Source organism: Megascapheus bottae, chromosome 20 (genome assembly GCF_031878675.1).
Source record: "Megascapheus bottae isolate mThoBot1 chromosome 20, mThoBot2.hap1, whole genome shotgun sequence".
In the NCBI taxonomy this organism is placed as follows: domain Eukaryota; kingdom Metazoa; phylum Chordata; class Mammalia; order Rodentia; family Geomyidae; genus Megascapheus; species Megascapheus bottae.
The window spans coordinates 8598315-8620915 of record NC_143528.1 but is presented as its reverse complement, the minus strand read 5'-3'; the positions used below and the strand labels follow the sequence as shown (position 1 = coordinate 8620915).

Genomic DNA, 22601 nt, shown 5'->3' with positions numbered 1-22601 from the left:
AGCCCCGTCTTGGCTGCAATCCTCCCTTTCCTGTGGGCTAATGTTTGGAAGCTTCCTGGCTGCATTCTTTCTTGGATACAGTGCCTCGAACTCGAGGTCACTCACAGAACTGGAACCACCACCTCCGACATCCTTCATTCTACATACTTTATTTCCAGTGGTACCAATGTGATTGTATCCCTTTTTCTTTACCCTGTTGACTTATATAGAACCTAGATTCAGATTGCTAAGTAAATTTTATTATGTCTCCTTACTCATCAACCATACCCCAGGCTTTTTCCACTCCACTGAGTCTCTTCCTTCCCAATTTTATTAGTTTCAGAAAAATTAAATTAGTGAAGTTGCCATGGCAGTCACAACACCCATGTTGTGACCTCTGGGTATCCTTTCTACTACTCTGCCTGCTTTATTCTAGAGATTTGATTAACACCATACCAATCCGTAAAGCTTTAAAGTGCTGAGTTATCATCTGCCTGTTTTTTTTCCCCCTTCTAATATTTAAAAGGAAATCAATTGATAAGAGCTCATGTTTGCTTCCCTTCCAGAGGCGAATCCCACTGTTCCTGAGATCAGACTGTGTGCCTGTCCTGCAGCCTCTCCAGTTATGAGTGAAATCACAAAGCAAGTCCACATTTTCCCATGACAGTAAAACCACATGACATATAAACCTGTCTTATACTCAGTCATAGGTGTGATTTTTGTTATTATTCTTTGCCTTCCAAAACTAGTAGAACCAAATCATCAAAAATATACAGGAGGGCGGGAGTTTGGCTTAATGGTAGGAGTGCCTGCCTAGCAGAGAGACCCGGATTCAATTCCTCAGTACTACATACATAGAAAAAGCTGGAAGTGGTGCTGTGGCTCAAGCAGTAGAGCTCTAACCTTGAGAAAGCCTAGCCCTAGTACCAAGAGCCTGGCACTGGTAGTTCATGCCTATAAGCCTAACTTCTTAGGTGGCTGAGCTCTGAGGATCCCACTTTGAAGCCAGCCCAGACAGAACTTTGAGACTCTGATTATCAATTAATTACCAAAAAGTGAGAGGTGAATCTGTGGCTCAAGTGGTTAAAAATTAGTTTGAGCACAAAAGTTCAAGGACAGCTCCCAGGTCTAGAGTTCAAGCTGAAGGACTGGGGTATATACACATGCACACATACACATGAGAATATTGCAATCTGCCTTCAAGATCGGAACCTGGATCGTGACCCTCAGCCACTTGGTGCCTATCTCTAGCTGGCAAACAGAGGTTGTAATGTAGCTATTTTCAGGACATATAGTGAGCATTCAATTTGCATATGTAAATCACTTGAGACCATAACTGACATATAGCAAACATCATGGAATGGTTAGCTTACTTCAGGGGTTAAAATTCAAACACATAAAATCATAGTTTATTCCCAATCATCTGGAGGCAGATCAGCCACTGTGTCTTCCCCAGGAAGGCTCTGAAGACAGTCGAGGAATAGGAACTGAGCTTATTTGTATGGCCTTAGAAGTGAGGTTTACCTATGATAGAACTTTCTCCTCTCACACGCAGTGATAATTGCATGTCCTTCACAGTGCTGCTGTGGGAAGCAGGTAAATACACATGTTGAAGTGCAGATATCTGGCTTCCAGTGCATAAAATACAATGTGAATCCTCCATTGGGGAATTGCTCTTTGAAGGGGAGAATTTAGAATTCTAGAAAGAAATCCAAGTTCCTAATTTGCCTTTTCTGACAAGCAGTCACAGCTTGCAAATAACCTAGACAGGCTAAGTGTCCCCCATACCCCTTCCTGGTACTTTGCCTTCCAATTCTACAATTTCCTCAACTAGTCTATGCTATCACCATCCAGGTCCACTCCCTTTGCCTACAACACATCCATTATCTGGAACCATCTCCTAAATATGGTTCCTAATATGACAAGCTGAAAATACAACTTTCCTGATGATTATGTGTCTATATCTTATCTGGTTTGCTAATCATCATGGCTTTCTTTGAACAAGACCAATGGAAAAGTCACAAGAAAGTGGGCCTATCAGGCACGAAGGCAGGGTCGGCATTAGTGGGAAGCATGGCATCTCACAGGCAACTTATCAGACATTGGCACAAGCGACCAAGTAGCCTATGTGACTGTTTGCAGAATTCTTTGACTGCCTTAGAGGGAAAAATTGTGTATGCCAATGTATCATTATATTCCTGATTGCATCAATTTCTCTCTGGATGCCTCAGTGATAACTGGCTAAAGCTCCACTTATAAAATAGCAGATCCAGAACTTAGTATCACTTCTTCCAAATGCCTAATCTTATACATGAATAAATCTAGAAATGACTGAAAATCTAGAAATGACTGATTAATGACTGCAAAGTCAGGAAGGACAGGCAGGCCTATCACTCTGGTCACTACATTACACCACCCACTATCTCTACCCAACAATAATTCGTTTTTATAATCAAAACTTCCATTTTATGATTTCAATTTTTTGTGGGACATAGGGCTTGAACTCTGGGCCTGAGCACTGTTCCTGATCTCTTCAGATTAAGGCTACTGCCGTATCCTTGAGCCATAGCCCCACTTCTATTTTTCTATGGTAAGATAAGAGTATCACATTCTTTAGTGCCGGGCTGGCTTTGAACCTTGATCCTCAAGATCTCAGCCTCCAGAGTAGATAGGATTATAGGCGTGAGTGACTGTCCAGCCTGATAACCTCTTAATTTTTTTTTGCCAGGCCTGGGGCTTGAACTCAGGGTCTGAGCACTGTCCGTGGGCTTTTTCCTCAAGGCTAGCACTCTGCCACTTGAGCCACAGCACCACTTCCGGCTTTTTTCTACGTATGTGGTACTGAGGAATTGAACCTGGGTCTTGGTACACCACTCTACCACTAGACCAAACTCCTGGCCCCTTCTTTTTGTTTTGTTAAGCCAGGTATTGGTGGCTCATGCCTGCAATCCTCACTACTCAGGAGGCTGAGATCTGAGGATCACTGTTCAAAGGTAGCTCATACAGGAAAATCCATGAAACTCATCTCCAATTAACCACCAAAAAAAAAGCCAGAAGTGAAGCTGTGGCCCCAATGGTAGAGTCCTGACCTTTGGCAAAACACATTCGGAGTAGTGCCCTGGCCCTGACTTCCAGCCCCACAACCTGAAAACAAAATTAGAATCTCTATTTAAAACCGTGCACAGAATACTTTCCAAGACCAGACCCAGAATATAAGCTTTTTCTCTACTGTGCTCTCCTGAAATCACTCAAAATGTATTTGTGCCCTTACTTTTTGTCTAATTTTCCAGGTAAATATCATCCGCCTCCTTCAAGCAGGTCATTTCCTGCTGATAAACAGCCCTTGACAAGGCTGCTTTTAGCCCCTGGCCATTATTCCCTGGCAATGTCCTAACCTCAGATTCTTAATTGCTTAAACAAATGGCTTCTGTGGTTGATTAAACAGCCAAGCTAGTATGCAGTACCTGCTGAGAGCAAGAGTGATTCCATGTGCCATTCTTCCCACACACCTTTCTTCAGTCCCAAAGATTGTGGACTAAGAAGCAGAGAGCATGGTGGGGTTCACAAAGTGGGGGGGGGGGCTGAAAGGAAAGCTGAGCTCCTTTTTCATTCCAAAATGTCACTCTGAGAGCCAAGTGTGGATCTGTGCGAGGGACAGTTCTAATGGGAGCACACTTTAGTGTGCAAATCAGGCCAAGTCTGAGTGATCAAACATCTTTGTTGAGAAGCTAAATAAAAAGATCACTTAAGGGGCCGGGAGTTTGGCCTAGTGGTTAAAGTGCTTGCTTAGCATGCACGAAGACCCGGGTTCGATTCCTTGGTACCACATACATACAAAAAAGCTGGAAGTGGTGCTGAGGCTCAAGTGGTAGAGCTCTAGCCTTGAGAAAGTCCAAGGACAGTGCTCAGGCCCTGAGCTCAAGCCCAGCACTGGCAAAAAAAAAAAAAATCACTTAAATGGGGTCAGGGAGCCCCCAATTCCTGAGAAAGTCTCCTAGTGCTGTTATAAGCCATGCACACCCCTCATTTTGGTTTGACTTTGTACACTGGCAATGTTTGCCCAGGTTTGTCTTTTCTGGAAATAGTGACCTCAACCACACACACACACACACCCTTTCCTCATCCCTTCTCCTATAGCCATTGTTTAGTTACCTTGGAAGTAGCCGTTCCAGGCCCAGTGACTCCAGTCCCAGTTGATTGGTCGAGCTCAGCTGAGCTTACTCCAGAGCCTCTTCTTTTAAGTTTTAGACTTGAGGTCAGTTTGAAGTTGGCATCCTTCTGTTGCACATACTTTAAAGCTCAGGAGACACAGAAAGCCAATCTGAAGAAGGAAAAGGGAGACAAATTATAACCAACGAAAAACAAAATACAGGGACTCAACACTAAGTTCCCACATCATTCAACAGAGATTATCCAAAGATCTGCTCTGTTCTCGTCACTGTGGTTGGTGGAACCATTTCCTCCTGCCCAAAACAGGAGGTGTTTTCCAAACATCTTGAACAGCCATGTAGGAAATACCTAGAATACATACAAACAAGGACCACACCATCCTTATAAAATCATTAAACTTCCACTTGAAGTTGCTTTTTGGTGTTTATTGCTAACACCTATGGAAGACAGGCATCTGATAGTTGTGTTTTCCTTTTTAAATGAGTTAGGGAAAGGTATAATGTTTAAAAAAACAAAAGTTATGATTAACAGAATTTGTAAATATTTCCAACTAAAAAAAAGTTTCTTTTAACACCTGGGAGATTTTACTATTTCAATTTCTTTTGTTCTGGCCTAAATCCTTTTAATACAGGTTTTACAGTATTTCTGCTAGTGCTGGGGCTTGAACTCAGGGCCTGAGCACTGTCTTTAGGCTTTCTCAAGACTAGAGCACCACTTCTGACTTTTTCTATGTATGTGGTACCGAGGAATCGCAATGGGTGTTTGTGCATGCTAGGCAAGCACTCTACCACTAGGCCAAACTCCTGGCCCGATAGTGAATTATTTCAAATAAACTCTTATAGTTATCACACAATAAAACATTTCAGAAGTGAGTGGTTTTAATCAGATAATTGCCTTTCCTAGTTCTCAGAGTTCAACTAGACTGTACAACAAAAGTGGCTCCTCTCAAGCTCAAGCTTGTAATCCTAGCTATTTGAGGCTGAAATCAGAGTTGCATCTGAAGCCAGCCTAGAAAGACAAGTCCATGAGACTCTCCATTTAACCACGAAGAACCCAGAGATGGAACTGTGGCCCAAGTGATAAGCTACCAGCCTTGAGCAAATAAAGCTCAGGGACAGAGCCAAGGCCTTGAGTTCAAGCCCCAGGACTACGATCAGGCAGGGAGTAGGGAGTAAAAAATGGAGGGTGGGGAACACACGAATGTAAAGAGCAAATGCAGTGATTATCGTCAATGTTATGTAAAAATTGAGCTCTGAAACTTGAGGGTAGGGATGGGAGGGGAAAATGGGGGAGACCAATGGATGGGGTGGCATTGATCAAGAAGCACAAGTGATCAAGAAGCACGATACTCATAACCTGACTTACAACTTCTCTGTACCACTACATAATGATAAGGATTATTTCAATGTCTCTCCAGGACAGAAAGATGCTAGAATTGGTAACATGTAAGTTTCAAGAGGTAGGTCAGGAAAAAAAGGATTCTAAGAAGCTCAGGCAAAAATTATAAAGCTTATATCCTGGAAATAAACATTTCTGATACATTTGTTGGCCAGTAATGTCTTAGGACCATCCAGATTAAAAGGAAGGTTTATATAAGGTAAACAGTAGGAGTCTTGCTATACTGGATAGCCAAGAGAGTTGTAACCACAGTCCATTAAACATTCATATGCCTCCCACATGCACAATTCTCTCACCCCTCTCACGACCTCCATTATGGTACCAGAATGGGACTTTGAAGATCTCGACACAGTAACCAGGTCTGGGCCCCAAAGTGGCTTCTTCAGTATATTTCCTCCAGAGCAATTTCTCAAAACCTATGTTCTACTTAGATGTTACTATATAACAACCCACTCAGCCTTCTGCAGCTTATAACCACACTTCAGATCAGGAGTCAGGAAGGTAGAGAGGATTCAGCTGGGTGGCTTGTTGAAGCACATCAGTTAAAGTAGCTGCAGCTGATGGATCACTACCCTGGTGTTTTCACTTTCAAGATGAAGATGTCTTCAATTGTGTATCTGACCCATCCTGGCTTTTCTTTCTACCCCCTCGCCCACACTCTCTTCTTGCTATTTTCTCTCCCTTCCCTATGTCTACCCCCATCTCCTCTGCCTCTCCTCCCTTCCCCTTTCTTCTTCCATAGCATTTCAACCTCTCATTCACCTTCCAAGACTTCTGCTTCACTCAGCACGGCAATCTGAGGATAGCTGGAATTCTTACCTTGTCACTGGCTTTCCTGAAAAGTGGCGTTGAAAGTCCCAGACCATAGCTTCTTACATAGCAAATAGTCAAGCCAAGTCAGTAGGTTAAGACCAGGTTCAAGAGGATGGAAATCAATTCTCCAGTATAATGAGAAGGTACACAGCAGGAAACAGGCTGATAATGGTGTTAGAAATGACTTGTGCCATTGGGGTGTCACACAAGAATGTGGACAGGAAGTCAGCAAGGCAGGATTTGCTTCTGCAAAAGAGAGTACTATGGACAGAAAGCCAGCAAGCAAACACGAAGGGGGTGGGAAGACAACCCAGGTTTTATACCTAATGCTATTTCACTGTCCCTTACTTTGATTGGTCAGAGCCTAGACTTACGCTCTCATGTGATTGGATAATTTGACCAGGACACCAATTCTTACTCAGCTGGAGCACCACCATTTGAGCCATGCCTCCAGCCCCTAGAAAAACAATTCTTATAACAAGATGCAGCTGAACTAAAATAGCTTCTTTTTAAGATGGCAGCTACCTTTAAAACAAGAAAACAGGGGTTTCAACGTTCAAGCAGTAATGTACCCATTGCATGATGAATTTAACTGTAACCCCACTAGATATCACCCCAACAATAAAATGTAGAAACCTATCAGGATTAGCTGTCTAATTCTTTTTTTTTTTTCCGTAAAAGTTACTTAAACTGCTTGAGCACCTGCATGTGGTGTTTTCCTGGTGAACAGGACTACCTGTGTGTGGCGCTCTCCTTTAAATCTCAGCCTCACAGGTGCTGGGAGTTTAACCTAGTGGTAAAGTGTTTGCATAGCATGCACCAAGGTTCAATTCCTCAGTGCCACGTACATAGAAAGAAGCCAGAAGTGGTGCTGTGGCTCAAGTGGTCGAGTGCTAGCCTTGAGGAAAAAGCCCAAGGACAGTGTTCAGGCCCTGAGTTCAAGCCCCAGGACTGGCAAAAATAAAATAAAATAAAACAAGCTCAGCCCCACAGAAGATCCAGTCTGCTCTCTATCAGCCTGAAGGTGGAGAGTAGCTGCTGCACTGCCATTAACCTGACTCCTAGCTCAGTTCACTTAGTGCTGGTGAGTCTATTGATGAGGGGTTCAGGGACCCCAAATTGGCTGGGATATTACATAAAATACAACTTAAAACAATAACCAAAACAGTGCTATGTAAAGCAACCATTTTGACAAATAAAAAATGATTCTAACTTCTACATTGACCATCTAAGAAACAAGCTGTTAAGGAATTGCTCCCTACTGAAAATGTGGACTTCAGGGCCACGAGCCTGGCCTAGTGGTAGAGTACTTGCCTAGCATACGTGAAGCCCTGGATCTGATCCCTCAGTACCATATGCACATAAAAAGCTGGAAGGGCCACTGTGGCTCAAGTGGCAGAGTGCTAGCTTTGAGCAGAAAGTGTCCAAGGACAATGCCCAGACCTTTAGTTCAAGCCCCAGCACTGACCCCCCCCAAAAAAAATGTGACTCTTCTCTGCCAACAATCAACCTAAATACTACTTCCTTGAGGCAACTTCCCTTGATTTCCCCTAGAACACTTGCGTGTGCTTTCCATGTTCATATAATCACTACTCCAGTATTAATATTACCTATTTGTGTCTCCTTAAATAGTTCTCTTATAAGCACCTATGTTACTCACTGCTCCATCTCTAGCACCCAGGATGATTCACTGCACATGATGGATTCTTAGTAAATAGTTAATAGAATAAATGTGGGAGCTGATGGTGTGTACAGCTAGACATATTGGAGGTATCCCTTACTTTCAAAAGTAAAGTGGATGCCAGGCACCTGGCTCACACCTGTCATCCTAGCTACTCAGGAGGCTGAGATCTGAGGATCAAGGTTCAGAGCCAGCCCAGGCACAAAAGGACCTGAGACTCTTATGTCCAATTTACCTCTAGAAAATGGGAAGTGGTGCTGTGGCTCAAGGGTAGGGTGGTAGCCTTGAGCTCAAGAGCTCGGGGACAGTGCCCAGGCCCAGAGTTCAAGCTCTATGCTTTCCAATTTTAATTTCTTTCTCTCCTGTAACTTTTCCCCAAATTTATAGAGGCAACTGGTTTTGTGTTAATATCATCAGGACTTGTCCTGAACTGATTTTTTTTTCTGCCTTAGCTCTTGTGGACTGGGGAATGATTATCATGCATAAGGCAGAATGGGGAGGGGCCTAAGCTGCTCTTCAAAATGCATCTACCATGATGCACCAGCCAGGAGCTTAATAGGGAGCATGATCTTCAATTTGCTGAGTAGAGCTTTACAGGATGCCCTGGGCTGAGCTGTGACATGCCATTTCTCAGAGGATTTCAGCTAGTGCTGCTGCTGCTACAGGCAAGGATTGATGACTTCGATTAGAGATTTGAACACAGCCCTCCTACAAAACAGAAGAGTTAGGGTTGTCAGGCTAATTGGCATGACAGGCCAATGTGAATGCCATGCATGATAATGCATATAGATTATACATGAAGTATAAAAGGAGAGAATATTTGAGGACAAAGCACAAGCTAGAAGGACAAAGGCAACATGCAATCTAATCCACGACTAATGGGTCAAGCAGGTAGACATTGAGCAAGCCACCAATGAATCATTTCATAATGGTAATGAAAAAGACAGCAATCTATATCTACAAATAGCATTAAGGTAGATTTGGTTTAGAGGCCAAACTAAATTGTAAAATTTACGAGACTGGCTGTCTCTCAGATACACTCAGTGAGGGGAAGTATGTTTTAAGTTCCTTTTTTGTGTGTGTTCCTTTACAGATAGATTACTATGAATTACATGAGTTTTCCTAATATATGAGTTAATTTTTTATGATAACTCAAAAATTTTTCCTCCCCAGCTTATCTTAGTGCTGATTATGCCAATTTTACAAGTGAATGAGATCCACTTAATGACTCTTTTGGGTATTTCATTTCCTCTCTAATCTATGACTCTCCAGATTGCAGGGAGCTAACACACATGAGACAGGGAGGGGGGAGGGAGGGAAGGAGAAAAGAGAGAGACACAGACAGAGACAGAATCAGAAAGCTGCAGGTAGCTTGATCTGGAATTCACATTAGACTATGTTTCTGAATCATGACTTAGCAGCTGGTTCTAGAAAATATATAAAATGTGTTGATGATTTGGGCAGTGTACTCTACCATGAGCAGATTCCTGTGCAAAATGCTATTGGAAAGGGGCTTCGTTTCCAACGAAAGTTCTCTTACACTGTCCACAGTAATGACAGTACGTACTTGAGCCATAAATCTGCAGCGTGCATTAAGCTTTGTCTTTCTTCTTCTGGTGCCTTGGTACATATCAGATAGCAGTCAAAAAGGGTAATGAAGTCTGCTTTCAGTACATCCATGTTCCCACAGCTGTATGCTGACTGTACTGCGATTTGTGCTGCTCTTGCTGAGAAAAGGAACTCTGGTCGACCACACAGCCCAGAGCATGTGTGAGTCAGGCACCTTGAAGTAGCCCTAAGCTTGTCACTGCTGTGTGTGATAGGGAGCTTTCCACCAGCCTTACTCCTAAGTCTAGAATCTGTTACTGGGAGCCAAATTACAAGTTGTAGCAGGAAGTTTGGGAAATAGCTTTAAAAAGAAAAGAAATAAAACTCACCCAAGTATGTAAATTACTTTCTGAGAAAACTTTCAAACAAGTGGAATTACTTCACTGGTAAATTCTACAAATCTAACCATTTCTTCTTTCTGCTCTTCTCTGCTTCCAGTTTCTTCCAAATAATTGGAGAGCTGCTGTGTGATCTTCAGTCCCAGTGGCACATTCTGTCTCAGACACTTTCTACTTCTGATCTGTATCATTTTTTTTTTCTGTTTTGGTGCCAGTGTTGGAGCTTGAACTCAAGACTTGAGCACTACCCCTGAACTTTGTTGCTGAAGGCTAGCTCTGTTATCATGATGATGAGGAGGTGGAGGAGGAGGTACAAAGGGGTTACAGTTACATAAGTAGGTAAAAATTACAATTCTTGTCAAACATTCCCTCCTTCATTCTCCATTTTCTTCTACTTTCCCTGTCCCTTCCACTCCCTTTCTCACCACATTATAAAGCTCATTCCCAACATAGTATCTTGAGAGTATCACTGTTGCATTGGTTCAATCTTAGTCCTTTGCCTCACCATTTTGTTATTAGTCTTCCATTCCCCAAATCAGATAAACATGTATACAAGACACAGGGTACCAAAATCAAATAGAGTGACAACAGGGGATAAACCAGAGGCAAAACATGAAGGGGAAAAAAGGAACATCACATAGTACATAAAAATTTTTTAAAAATTATTTCTCTATCTTCGAGTTCATTTCAATTAGCATAATTTTGAAGGATCATGTGCACATAGCCATTAAGCTATTGTGGTCCTCTCCTAGGACTATTCTAGTCATATACTAATTATTACAAATAAGGAAAAGCATGGAGCCTATGTATCTTTGGTCCTGCTTACTGCAGGCTAGTTTTTTTTTTCTAGTCCTGAGGCTTGAATTCAGGGCCTGGGCACTGTCCTTGAGCTTCCTCAAAGATAGTATTCTACCACTTGATCTCCGGCCCTGGATTCTGTCCCTTAGCTTTTAAACTTAAGGCTGATGCTCTATCAAGCCACAGCTCTAGTTCCATGTAAAACACTTTATATGGTCACTTTTCCTTTTGTCTCTTCTAGTAAGGGAAAGGGAGAGGAAGAGGGAGAGGGAGAGGGAGAGGGAGAGAGATTCTCTAATGGCTTTTTCCCCCTGACTACAAGTATAAAATCTACTCCTTAAAGTTCAAGAGCCAAGGCAAGATAGGCAGCAAAGATCTGATTCCCTTTGCTATCGCAACCACAGCTAACTAGTCCCACTTTTCCCTCTGTATCTAGTTGTTTCTGGCCCTTGTCTTCAAAAAGCCCATTCTTTTTCTCTTTTAAATTCTTTATCCCCTGCTCAAATATCAGAGTACTGTCTACTCCCAGAGTAGACCTGCCTTCCTGCAGGCCTCCCTAGCCTGCCTCTAACATTTTATTCAAACCTCTATTACTTATCAATATCATTTATCCTATGAGCATTGATGATGAGTCTTTCTCTTCTATATGATTATGAATCTTCGAGTGTTCCCAAGCAGATATCACCACATGACATTTAACTTATTTTTTGTTTCTTAGTTCACTGATGCATAAATACAGAACTATTCTATTGCTACCTCAGTAACTACTTTTAACTAGGCTATAGTAATTTCTTCTTTCCTAATAATCAGAGGCCCCCTAAAAAACATCATAGCATGGAAAGGAGAAAATGAGGGTGGGAATAGGACGGTTCAAAAATCATTACCTGACTTACATAACTGTAACGCCTCTGTACATTACCTTTACAACATTTAAATTTAAAAAAAAATAGAAGATTTAGTAAAGTTCAAGTACCTCTAAGTACTTTCTAAGATGCTAGAAAGTTCTGGCTCTAAGACATCCACTCTTTTCCTAATCTTACATTCTTTAAATGTGAAAAGGAGAAGGGATAATGGAGGCATAAAATCTTCACATGGCTGTTCAGTGCTAAAACAAAACACCTCAGCCAGATGCCTGTGGCTCATTCCTGCAATCCTAGCTGTTCAAGAGGCTGAAGTCTGAGGATCATGGTTAAAATCCAGGCTGAGCAGGAATGACTTTGAGACTCTTATCTCCAATTAACTACCAAAAAAAAAAAGCTAGCAGTATAGCAGTAGTTCCAGTAGTGCTCAAGTAGTAATATTTGGCACAAAAGCTTAGGGATAATGCCTAGGTCCTGAGTTCAAGCCCCAGGACAGGCACAAACAAAAACAAAAACAAAGAAAAAACACACCGGAGGCAGGTAGGTCACATTGTAAAGAAAAGAGAGTGATACCGCTTTTATAGAGACTTTACAGTCATGAGGACTGATTCAGGTAGTCCCATCAATCTGTCCTCATGTGAGGGCTCCTTTAAATGCATCACAACATGATATGCGGTGATAGCATAAAAGACCTGCTTGTGGGGCTGGGAGTTTGGCCTAGTGGTAGAGTGCTTGCCTCGCATGCACGAAGACCCGGGTTTGATTTGTTGGTACCACATACATAGAAAAATGCCAGAAGTGGTGCTGAGGCTCAAGTAGTAGAGCTCTAACCTTGAGAAAGTCCAAGGACAGTGCTCAGGCCCTGAGCTCAAGACCAGGACTAGCAAAAAAAAAGAAAGAAGAAGACCTGCTTGTGAAGGAAACACCACACAGTGAGACAAGAAACCCACTAGCAAGAAAGGAGCCAATCTTGTTCTTTTCCTAATAACCTGCTTTCACAGGAACTAACTAGAGTCTCACTCGAATAGATTCCCTCAAATGACCTAACTGCCTCTCACTAAGCCCCATCTCTTAAAACACCAAGTTTCACAATAGAACTGAAGACCCAGGAATCACCCCACAGACCTATGGCCACATAATCTTTGATAAATAATTGAGCCAAAAAAGACAGCCTTTTCAACAAATGGTGCTGGAAGAATCAGTTAAGCATCTGTAGAAAACTAAAGTTGGATCCTTCTATGTCACCCTTCACCAGGATTATTCCAAATGGTTCAAAGTCCTTGAGGTAAAGAGAGATACCCTGAAAACTTAAGAAGGAATTGGAGATACACTAGGACTCCTGGCACAGGTCAAAACTTTCTTAAAGAAGACCTGGGTTCGATTCCTTGGTACCACATACATAGCATAAAAGCCAAAAGTGGTGCTGTGGCTCAAGTGAAGTGCCCTAACCTTGAGAAAACCCAAGGACAATACTCAGGCCCTGAGCCGAAGCCCAAGACTGGCAAAAAAAAAAGGAAAGTTTGGACAAATGGGATTGCATTAAATTGCAGAGCTAGCAAGTTAAATAGAAAGCCCACAGAGTAGGAGAAGATCTTCACTAAACATACAATAGACAAAGGCCTCATATCTAAAATATACCTACAGCTCAAGAAATTGAATCTCTCAAAAATAAATCCCCAAAGAAACAACCATCCCATTAAAAAGGTAGGCTAAAGACTTAAAGAGAGACTTCTCTGAAGTCTCTATGTGGCCTATATACACATGAAGAAATGCTTAACATCTCTGGTCATAAAAGAAATACAAATCGAAACAACTTGGAGATTCCACATCACTCCAATCAGAATGGCCATGATCAATAAATCTAATAACAACAGATGCTGGAGGGGATGTGGCCAGGAGGGATCACTACTACACTGTTGGTGGGAGTGTAAACTCATTCAATCACTATGGAAAGCAATATGGCGGTTCCTCAAAACACTAAACATATAGCCCCCCTATGACCCAGCAATTCCACTCTTCGGCATTTACCCAAACATCCAGAAACAAGGACATACTAAATCCACTGTCACAGCGATTCTTACTGCAGCATTATTTACCATAGCAAAGATATGGAACCAATGCAGATGCCCCTCAGTAGATGAATGGATCAAGAAGATATGGTGTTCATACACAATGGAATTCTATGCTGCCATCAGAAAGAATGACATCGCCCCATTTGTAAGGAAATGGAAAGACTTGGAAAAAAATCTTATTAAGTGAAGTAAGGCAAACCCAGAGAACATAGGCTTAATTCCTTCCCTCATTTATAATACTTAGTACACATCTAGGACCCTCCTAGCAGAGGATCACAATAGCTCAAAAGCTATGCACATAACGTCATATAGAATGAGACTAAATGAAATGAACTCTAGGATATAAAAACAAGAGGTTTATCTTTGTGATTGTTGTTCTTAATGTACTATTATATTTCTTTTCTCCTTTTTTGCCCTTAGGGTTAATCTCATGTGGTTACTGTATCTGACTTTGTTACCTGGTATATTGTATGTATGTTTATTTAAAATAGGGAAGGGAAGAGAGGAAAACAAGATGATTTGGAGGGGGTTGAGGAGGGAAACGGGGACAAAAGCATGAGAAGGGGTATTAATGTGTGAGAAATAATGCACCTACTACCTGGCAAATGTAACTGTAATCCCTTCTATACATTACTCTGGCAATAAAAAAATAAATTAAATAATATTTTAAATGAGAAGGGGTATCAATATGTGAGAAGTAATGCACCTACTGCTGATGAGTGTAACTATGGCCCCTGTATAGATTACCCTGATAACAAAGTAAAATTTTAAAAAAAGACCAAGCTTCAGTGGTACCACTGGTGCTTCAGAGCACTACTTGGTGCTCTCCAAGAGAGGCCTAAAATCATGTCTCCAAGCTTGAGCAGAGTTTGTTGGGCACAGTGGCTCATGAGTAGATCCATAGCAGGTGCTCTTCACTTGAAGCTGCCGGGATGAATCAAGTCCTCTCTCAAACCTTCTATATATGGCCTCTGTGATACACAGGATGTCCTATCTTTCCCCCTTACATTAACTACTATAATCTATTAAGTCTGCTAGCATTAACCTATGTGAATGGACCTTTCCTGCCCATAAATCTTTAAACTCTTTGGGTTCAAGTGTATGTTCAAACCCCAGAGAGCATGTGAGATATAAAAGAACAATGAGAAAAAAAGGAAAAAGAGAAACCACTGCCCTGGGATTCTTGCTGTCTTTAAACACTCGCTACCAGAGGAGTCAGTGGAATTCTGGAAGGCTGACAACTCGGCATACATTCAGTCAAGAAATAAAACACTCATGTGTATATCCCGAGACAGCTTCCAATCCCTGTAAGAAATCTTTTCAAGCTAAGTGTGATTGTTTAGGCCTGTAATCCTAACTACTTTGGAGAATTATAATTCAAGACCAGCTGGGACAAAAGAGCCAGTGAGACTCTTCCTCAACCCGGAGCTGTGTGAGGCATCATGCACTGTAAATCTACATGTGCGGCTAAGGGTGAGAGGATCATGGTGGTAGACAAACCCACAAGTCTCCTCAACTGAAGGGAAGCTGGACACGGTGGCGTGCACCTGTGATTTCAGCAATGACACAAACCCTGAAAGGGGACAAATTGTGATTCAGGTACGCGCAAGGCAGAAAACAAGACCTTCTCCTAAAAATAATCAGTGAAAAACAGGGTTGGGGTTGTGACTCAGCAGCTGGGCACCAACCTAGCAAACAAGAGGCCCTAACTTCAATCCTATTCTGCTAAAAAATAAAAAAAAAAAATTAACAAATGAATAAGTACTCCTGTAGCCCCTCTCTTGCCTGGCTGTAGGGCTGAGAAGCCACAGCACCTTACATGGAACACAGTGTTGCTGATTTCTCAACCAATCCTTCCCTACCAACTCTCTGATGCCTCTTCTGAACACAGAGTAGCCTGCTGGCAGTGGAGGTGGGACATGTGCTGCTCTGGCTCCTTCAAGAGGCCCTTGGGAAGAAGTGTAGGCCTCATTTACTGAAGAGCATGTCAAATATGCTATGTGTGTGCATATATACATACATATATGTACATATATGTATGTATATGGTATATGTACATATATGTATGTATATGGAAAGAGAGGGGGGAGGGACCTTTTGTTTTATTTTGCTTTGTTTTAGACCATGGCTACAATTCTAGTGCGGGGGGGAAAAACCCATGTTGACATACTATTAAATTCCATGGACTATAGACATGTGGACTTCTCTTGGTCATTTTTGCTATTTTTATAAGCTATTTTTTCTAAGTATGGGTCTCTCTGCAGCCCCTCGTCACTCTTTACGGGAATAGATGTACATTTTTTTTTCTTCTCTCTATTTCTCAGCATAGCACTGAGCATTTTGTGGGCACATGATCAATGTCCAATATACTATTTCCTAATTCCCAAGAAAACAGACATTAAGATGCCAAACTCCTTATTTCTTAGAAGAAACTGGGGTCCAGAAAAAAAATGAGGTCATTTTTCCAAGGGCACACAGCTAGTTGGGATACCATTTCTCATACAAATTCATACACTTAATGGTGCAGCAGAAATAGAAGTGAGCCAGGCATATTTGATGACTGGCCTTTGGAGAAAAGAAAGTGGGTAATGGAAAACACTGTACAAATTCCAAACGTTAATTTTTGCAGATGAAGCACATTTTTCATTCCCTGATCGGGTAGAGTTTGCCAATGTGTGCCGTGACTAATGCTGGCCTAGCCCAGACTTCCTGTTTGCAGGGCAGCGTGACAGATTCGTTGGTATAATTTGGCTTTAATTCATTTCAGGCCAATCCTGGAAACCAGAGGTTCTGTCATGTCTCATTGCAACATTAACTCCATTTTTCTGCCTTCACTTCTATTAATACTCAAAGGCCACTCAGTAGGGCAATCTTAACTACCGCTGCAGGTGACAGCCAGAAGTATAAATAGCTCTTCTCATTTAGTTTTTTTTATTCTTTTCCAGGAAAAGTAATGGTTTTGTTCTCTTATCTTTTGAGTGGATCCAAGGCTGATAAGCTCATTCAAGATAGCCTGCATATTTCTAGGTGAAATGGAATTTTCAGAGCAGACGGCTTCAAAAGGGGCAACTCCAACCAAATCATCTAATGAGATAATGGTGACTCCATGCTAAGAAATTATCTCCTCAACTAGAGGCCAGGGGGGAATATTTTAAGTCTACTGACTACAGCACAGAGTGATTGTAATTGGGGATGTTATCTGGGAAGATTTCTTTTTCTCTTGGTTTGTCTGCAGCTCATTTACCCAGAAACCCCGGAACGAGAGGGGAAAGGTCAGTACCAGTCTGCAAGTGTTCAGGCTTGCATGTGTTGGTGATTCTATGAGAGACCTCTGACAAGATGCAGTGGAACATGGTCTTCAGAAACAGGTCTTCCCGAGGGAATTGTTCCTGGGTTAACAGCCTCTCTTTATCGATGCTTGACTGTATTGCTCATCTTCACTCATTGGGTAAATCCCAACCTAATATTCAGCTCCCATTACAAACAGAAAGGGAAAGAGAAAGAGAAACCATAACCCTTCCTTCTCTGGTGAGTCTTTCTTAGCTACTCAGGAAACAAATCTGAGGGTCGTGGTTCAAAGCCAGCCCAGCCAGGAAACTGTGTGAGACACTTATCCCCAATTAACTACCAGAAAACCAGAAAGGGCACTGTAGCTCAAAGTAATAAAGCAGTAGCCCTGAGCATAACAGCTCAGGGACAGTGCCCATGGTTCTGAGTTCATGCCTCCATTACTGACAAATTAATTAATTAACCAAAAATAAATAAAATAAAAAGAAGCTGTTGTCTTGATGTAAGAAATGGAAAGTTAGGAATTTTCTTTTCCCTTAATCCTTCTCTATTATTCTTATTACACAGAACCATTATTTATGTGACACAATTACTCAGCACTGCAAAGAGAAAATCAGGCTGATTTTCCTGTTCATTACATAATGTGACTTGCAGTCCCTAGTGTTACACACAAGGCCACAGAGAAGGAAAAGGCTGCTCGCTGATTTCCATTTCACTCTTAAATGTGGGCAGCCAAGAATTCTGGGCACTCATAAGGAGGTGTTCTTGCAAGACTTAATGCTTCTAGGCTGCCATCAATATAAAATTAGGCCTTTAGTGTTCTTACAAATGGCCCTTTCTTCTTTAAGGATCATTTTAGTTGTTTTCTGTCCAAAGATTCACTTAAGCAAATGCATAAAATAGAGAGGACTAAAAGAATAAGAATCGCTTTTACCCTTCTAACTCACCTCAGCTTCAAAATTCTTGACACTACATGGAGGAGAGAAGAAATTGCAGGTGTTTAGGATTAGAGGTGGAGGCTGCTGTAAGAACAATAAAGTAGGAAAGGAAAAAGTCACAATTTTTAAATGCTTGCTTTGAGTTTAAGCACAGGTGGTTCGAACTTATAATTCTAACTACCCATAAGGCTAAGAGCTGAAAATCTGAGGTTCAAAGCCAGCCTGGAAAGGAAAATCTGATAGACTCTTATCTCTAACCAGTAAAAAGCAAGACGTAGAGGCATGGCTTAAGTGGTAGAGTACCAACTAGCCTTACAAAAGAAAACCTAGGGATAATTTGAGACTTAGTACCAGCATGTGCATGCACATGCACGCGCGCGCGCACACACACACACACACACACACACACACACACACACACACACACACACACGCAGCTTGTTCCATTCCAAATACCCTTTTAAATAGATGCCTATCACAAGGAAATTGCAAACCAGTAGAGATGAACTTACCCATTAAACAGGAAAATATATCATTTGCCAATGTCTGTAAAATGCTTGGGGAATCATTATTTACCTACAATAAAGTTGAAATTCTCATTAAGGCATCATGCTGGCTCGAATTCTAGCTCTACCAAGCTATGTGATGTTGTGTATAATAACAGATATCTCTGTTATTGTAAAATACTCTCTACAATGCCTGGTACATCAAGTAACAGTAGTTAAAGTTGTTCTTGTTGTTGCTGTTACCTGTTCCTCCCTTTACCTCCTTTATGCTGTATCTGCCTCTTCCACATCCTGACACTTGTAGCTCTTAGTCTGTGCTTTTCATTCCATCTTCTCCATCTGAAGTGGCTTTCTAACTGGGCTGTGAACCTATGCCGGGAAGCACATAGGGCTTTTGCCTTTGTAACCAAACACTTTATCTGGAACAATGCAGACACTTAGAAAATACGTGTGCATGTCCTTAAGTAGGGCTAGTACTGTGTGAAAGAAACTATACATTATGGAAGTAGGGGGAAAGCAAGGCATGTTTCAGAAGGAATGAACCATGGAAGATTTCCCTTAGGATCAGGCAACTTAATTTCAAAGCCTTGAAGGATAAATATGCTAGGAGACAGGTTTAAGAATTACAGTTAAGGGCCGGGACTTTGGCCTAGTGGTTAAAGTGCTTGCCTAGCATGCATGAAGACCTGGGTTCGATTCCGCGGTACCACATACATAGAAAAAAGCCGGAAGTGGTGCTGAGGCTCAAGTGGTAAAGCTCTAGCCTTGAGAAAGTCCAAGGACAGTGCTCAGGCCCTGAGCTCTGGCAAAAAAAAAAAAAAAAGAATTACAGTTAACTGAAGGGTAGCAGAAACGGGCTGAGAGTATAACTCAGTGATAGTGTAGTGGCTTAGCATATGGGAGACCCCAAGTTTGCTCCCCAAAACTGGAAAAAAAAAGTAAGAATAGGAATGTGATTCCCAATGTAACACCTGCATAGAACCGGGGCCCCCAAAGCAGTGAACTAAATAAAGGAAAGAATGGAGCCATGCATTTATTCTCTGAGCAAAATTTGGACTGTTTTGACTCAGGACATCCTCTGGGCAAAAATGTAAGACTCTATCCAAAAAATGAAAAGGTCTGTGAACATGGATTAAGTGGTGGAGTACCTGCATAGCAACTGCAAAGCCTGTGTTCAAATAACACAAGTGTTCAGGTAACATCAAAGGTAAGACAGGGCATGATAAACAAAGGAAAAGAAAAAGAAAAGGAAGTGGAAAGCAGGGAAGGGGCTGGGAAGAAAGCTGAAGAGGAGAAAAGGAGAGATGGGGAAGGAGGGGGAAGAAAGAAATTGGTAAGTAGGTGAGGGGAGGGGAGGAAAGGGAAGAGAAAAAGGAGTATCTTCCTAAGTTAGGAAAGAAAAAGGGAAGGAAAGGGAAGAGAAAGGAAGGGAAGGGAAGGGAAGGGAAGGGAAGGGAGATATGTCTGGCAATTGAACAATTTACCAGATAATACTCCAGGGAGAGGTTTAAATGTCTAACATTGAAAATGTGGGGGGCATTTTGAGACTAAATGCCCAATGGAGTTAAGCGCTGTGTTTAGGAGAAAAGTGCTAAGAAGTGGGATAGGAGAGAAGACATACTGAGCCTGAGAAACCAACAACTGGATCCATGTCCTAAAAGCAAGAGGAAGCCACTTTACACAGAAGAGTGAGTGATAAAATCAGGCTGGTACAGAAGGCAGATACAGAAGGTATCATGGAAATGGCAGGGAATAACACTGAAGAAGTCAGCTTGGGCAAACTATGGGAGAAGAGATCTAGAAAGCTTGTTCTCTCCAAAGAAAGGAAGAAGGGCAGAGGGGAAAGAAGAGAGGAGAATAGGCAACCCAACACACAGTAGGCTATGTTGTCTTGAGACATCTCCCTTGTGATTTGTTCAGCTATCTCTCACTAACTTCATTCTCTTGACCAACAGTAACTGACAACACTCAGGTACATTTATACATGCACTTCTCACACTCAGCTGATGGTGCATAAAAAGCCTCTCGATAAGCTTATTAATGTAACAGGTACTTTTAAAAATCATTTTTATTATACTTAAGTAGTTATGCAAAGAGGTTTAAATTCGACATTTTGTAAGAGGTGCTTAAAAGCTGCTTTTGTTGGAGACGACTACTTATCTGGATCCATGAATTAACTAAAAGCAATGATAAAAAAAACACCTCTATTTTTGTAGTGATTCTGCTCTAAGCCATTCTCTATGCGGTCATTTTGAAATCACCTTGAATATGGAAAGGACAGGCTGATCAATAACATCTTTATGCCAAGGTACCAAAACTACCCCTAAGGATCAATAGAACCTCCTGGGATCAGACCTCCTGCCAGAGACAATATCCTGACAGTGATGTCAATAGTAACTACCTCTCCAGAACCCCTCCCCAAATAATGATCCATCAGGCTACATTCTCATCAGGAATACTTAATGATACCAGAACTACTTAATATACGTCTCTTTCCTTCCCCCAGCTCCTGTGAAACTTTGTAACCCAAAGATGGCTGAAGACAGATTGAAGGTTTGTCTACACGCCCATGCTATGTAATAAATCTTCCTTCTCTGCTTTTCACCATGTCTCTTTATTTGGCGTACGAGAACACGTGGCTGGACCTGATGAGTGGAACTTCTAGAGTTTGAGCCCTGGGTCTAAAACTCTGGTTTCCTTAATATGTATATTCTTACCCATATATTCTTACGCTGATCTGGGACACAGGTGCTTCCTAGAGATAACTGTTGTGTTGCTACATGAGCTATGCTTTGACTTTCCAGGCCATGCACAGTTCTACAGCTAAAAATAAGCTTTCCGAAGACAATTATCAGAGTTTAAAATACAAAACAATAAACATTAATAATAAAGTACAAAATAGAATCAGAAAAAGATGGCTCTGTCATTTTGTTGCCAGTATTCAGAAGACTTAGGTATGACATACTTTCTAGACTTTAAAAGATAGCCAGTGTGTGACTTATTTGGAAGCAATTCAACTCCCAGCAAAGTTCTTCACAGAAGGATCAGTCTTGGAGCCCTTGTGATTGTGACCCTACGCTATAGTGACACCTTCTGGTGAGTTAATAGACTGCATCTTAAACTTACTGTGGAGGCTTTGAGAAAAACGAAGGAAACTTCTTCACACAATCTGGGCCTAATCTGCTAAATGCATAATCTGCTTGCTTGTGAAAGAAACCTTAAAAATAAAGCACTTTTATTTTATTATAATCTTTTGTATTATTATAATTAGTGATATATTAGTAAATGATTTAACAACCAACTCTCAGGCATCAGAAAATATATGTCATTCTCTGATACAATCTGCAACAAGACATGGTGGTGTACATTCCATACAAAAATTAATGCTAGACAGGCGCTGGTGGCTCATGTCTGTAATCCTAGCTACTCAGGAGGCTGATAACTGAGGATCACAGTTTGAAGGCAGCCCAGACAGGCAAGTTAATAAGACTCTTATCTCCGATTAACTACCAGAAACCCGGAAATGGAGATTTGGCTCAAAGTGGTAGAGTGCCAGCCTTGAGCAAAAGAGCTCGGGGACAGTGCCAAGCTCCAAGTTCAGAATCCAGGACAAGGAAGAAAGAAGGAAGGAAAGAAGGAAGGAAGGAAGGAAGGAAGGAAGGAAGGAAGGAAGGAAGGAAGGAAGGAAGGAAGGAAGGGCAAGAGGGAGACAGACAAACCCTCAAAAATACAGGTTATTGAGAAGTAATATACCCATTACCTAATGAATGTAACTGTATCCCCTCTATACATTATCCCGACAATAAAAATACAATAAAAGGAAAAAAAAACAGGGGGGCTGGGAGTTTGGCCTAGTGGTAGAGTGCTTGCCTCATATGCATGAAGACCCGGGTTTGATTCCTCGGTAGCAGATACATAGAAAAAAGCCGGAAGTGATGCTGAGGCTCAAGTGGTAGAGCTCTAGCCTTGAGAAATTCCAAGGACAGTGCTCAGACCCTGAGCTTAAGCCCAAGACTGGCAAAAAGAAAAAGAAAAAAGAAAAAGAAAGTATAGGTTAAAAAAAATGTAGTGAAAGGCCAAGCATGGTGGTTCATTCCTGCAATTCCAGCATTTGGGGTATTGCCAGTTAGGAACAGTCTGGGATGCACAGTT

The 22601-nt window shown here is 41.6% G+C and overlaps 1 long non-coding RNA gene across 1 annotated transcript in view; it reads right to left on the bottom strand.

Moving 5' to 3' along the window:
• LOC150049142 (uncharacterized) overlaps positions 1-22601 on the bottom strand; it is a 64361-nt gene that overhangs the window by 19910 nt on the left and 21850 nt on the right. The window contains exons 3-4 of the long non-coding RNA XR_016538965.1: positions 17953-18027; positions 4132-4300 (exon numbers count right to left, since the gene is read on the bottom strand). This is a non-coding gene — a long non-coding RNA (uncharacterized LOC150049142). The remainder of the gene's footprint in view (positions 1-4131; positions 4301-17952; positions 18028-22601) is intronic.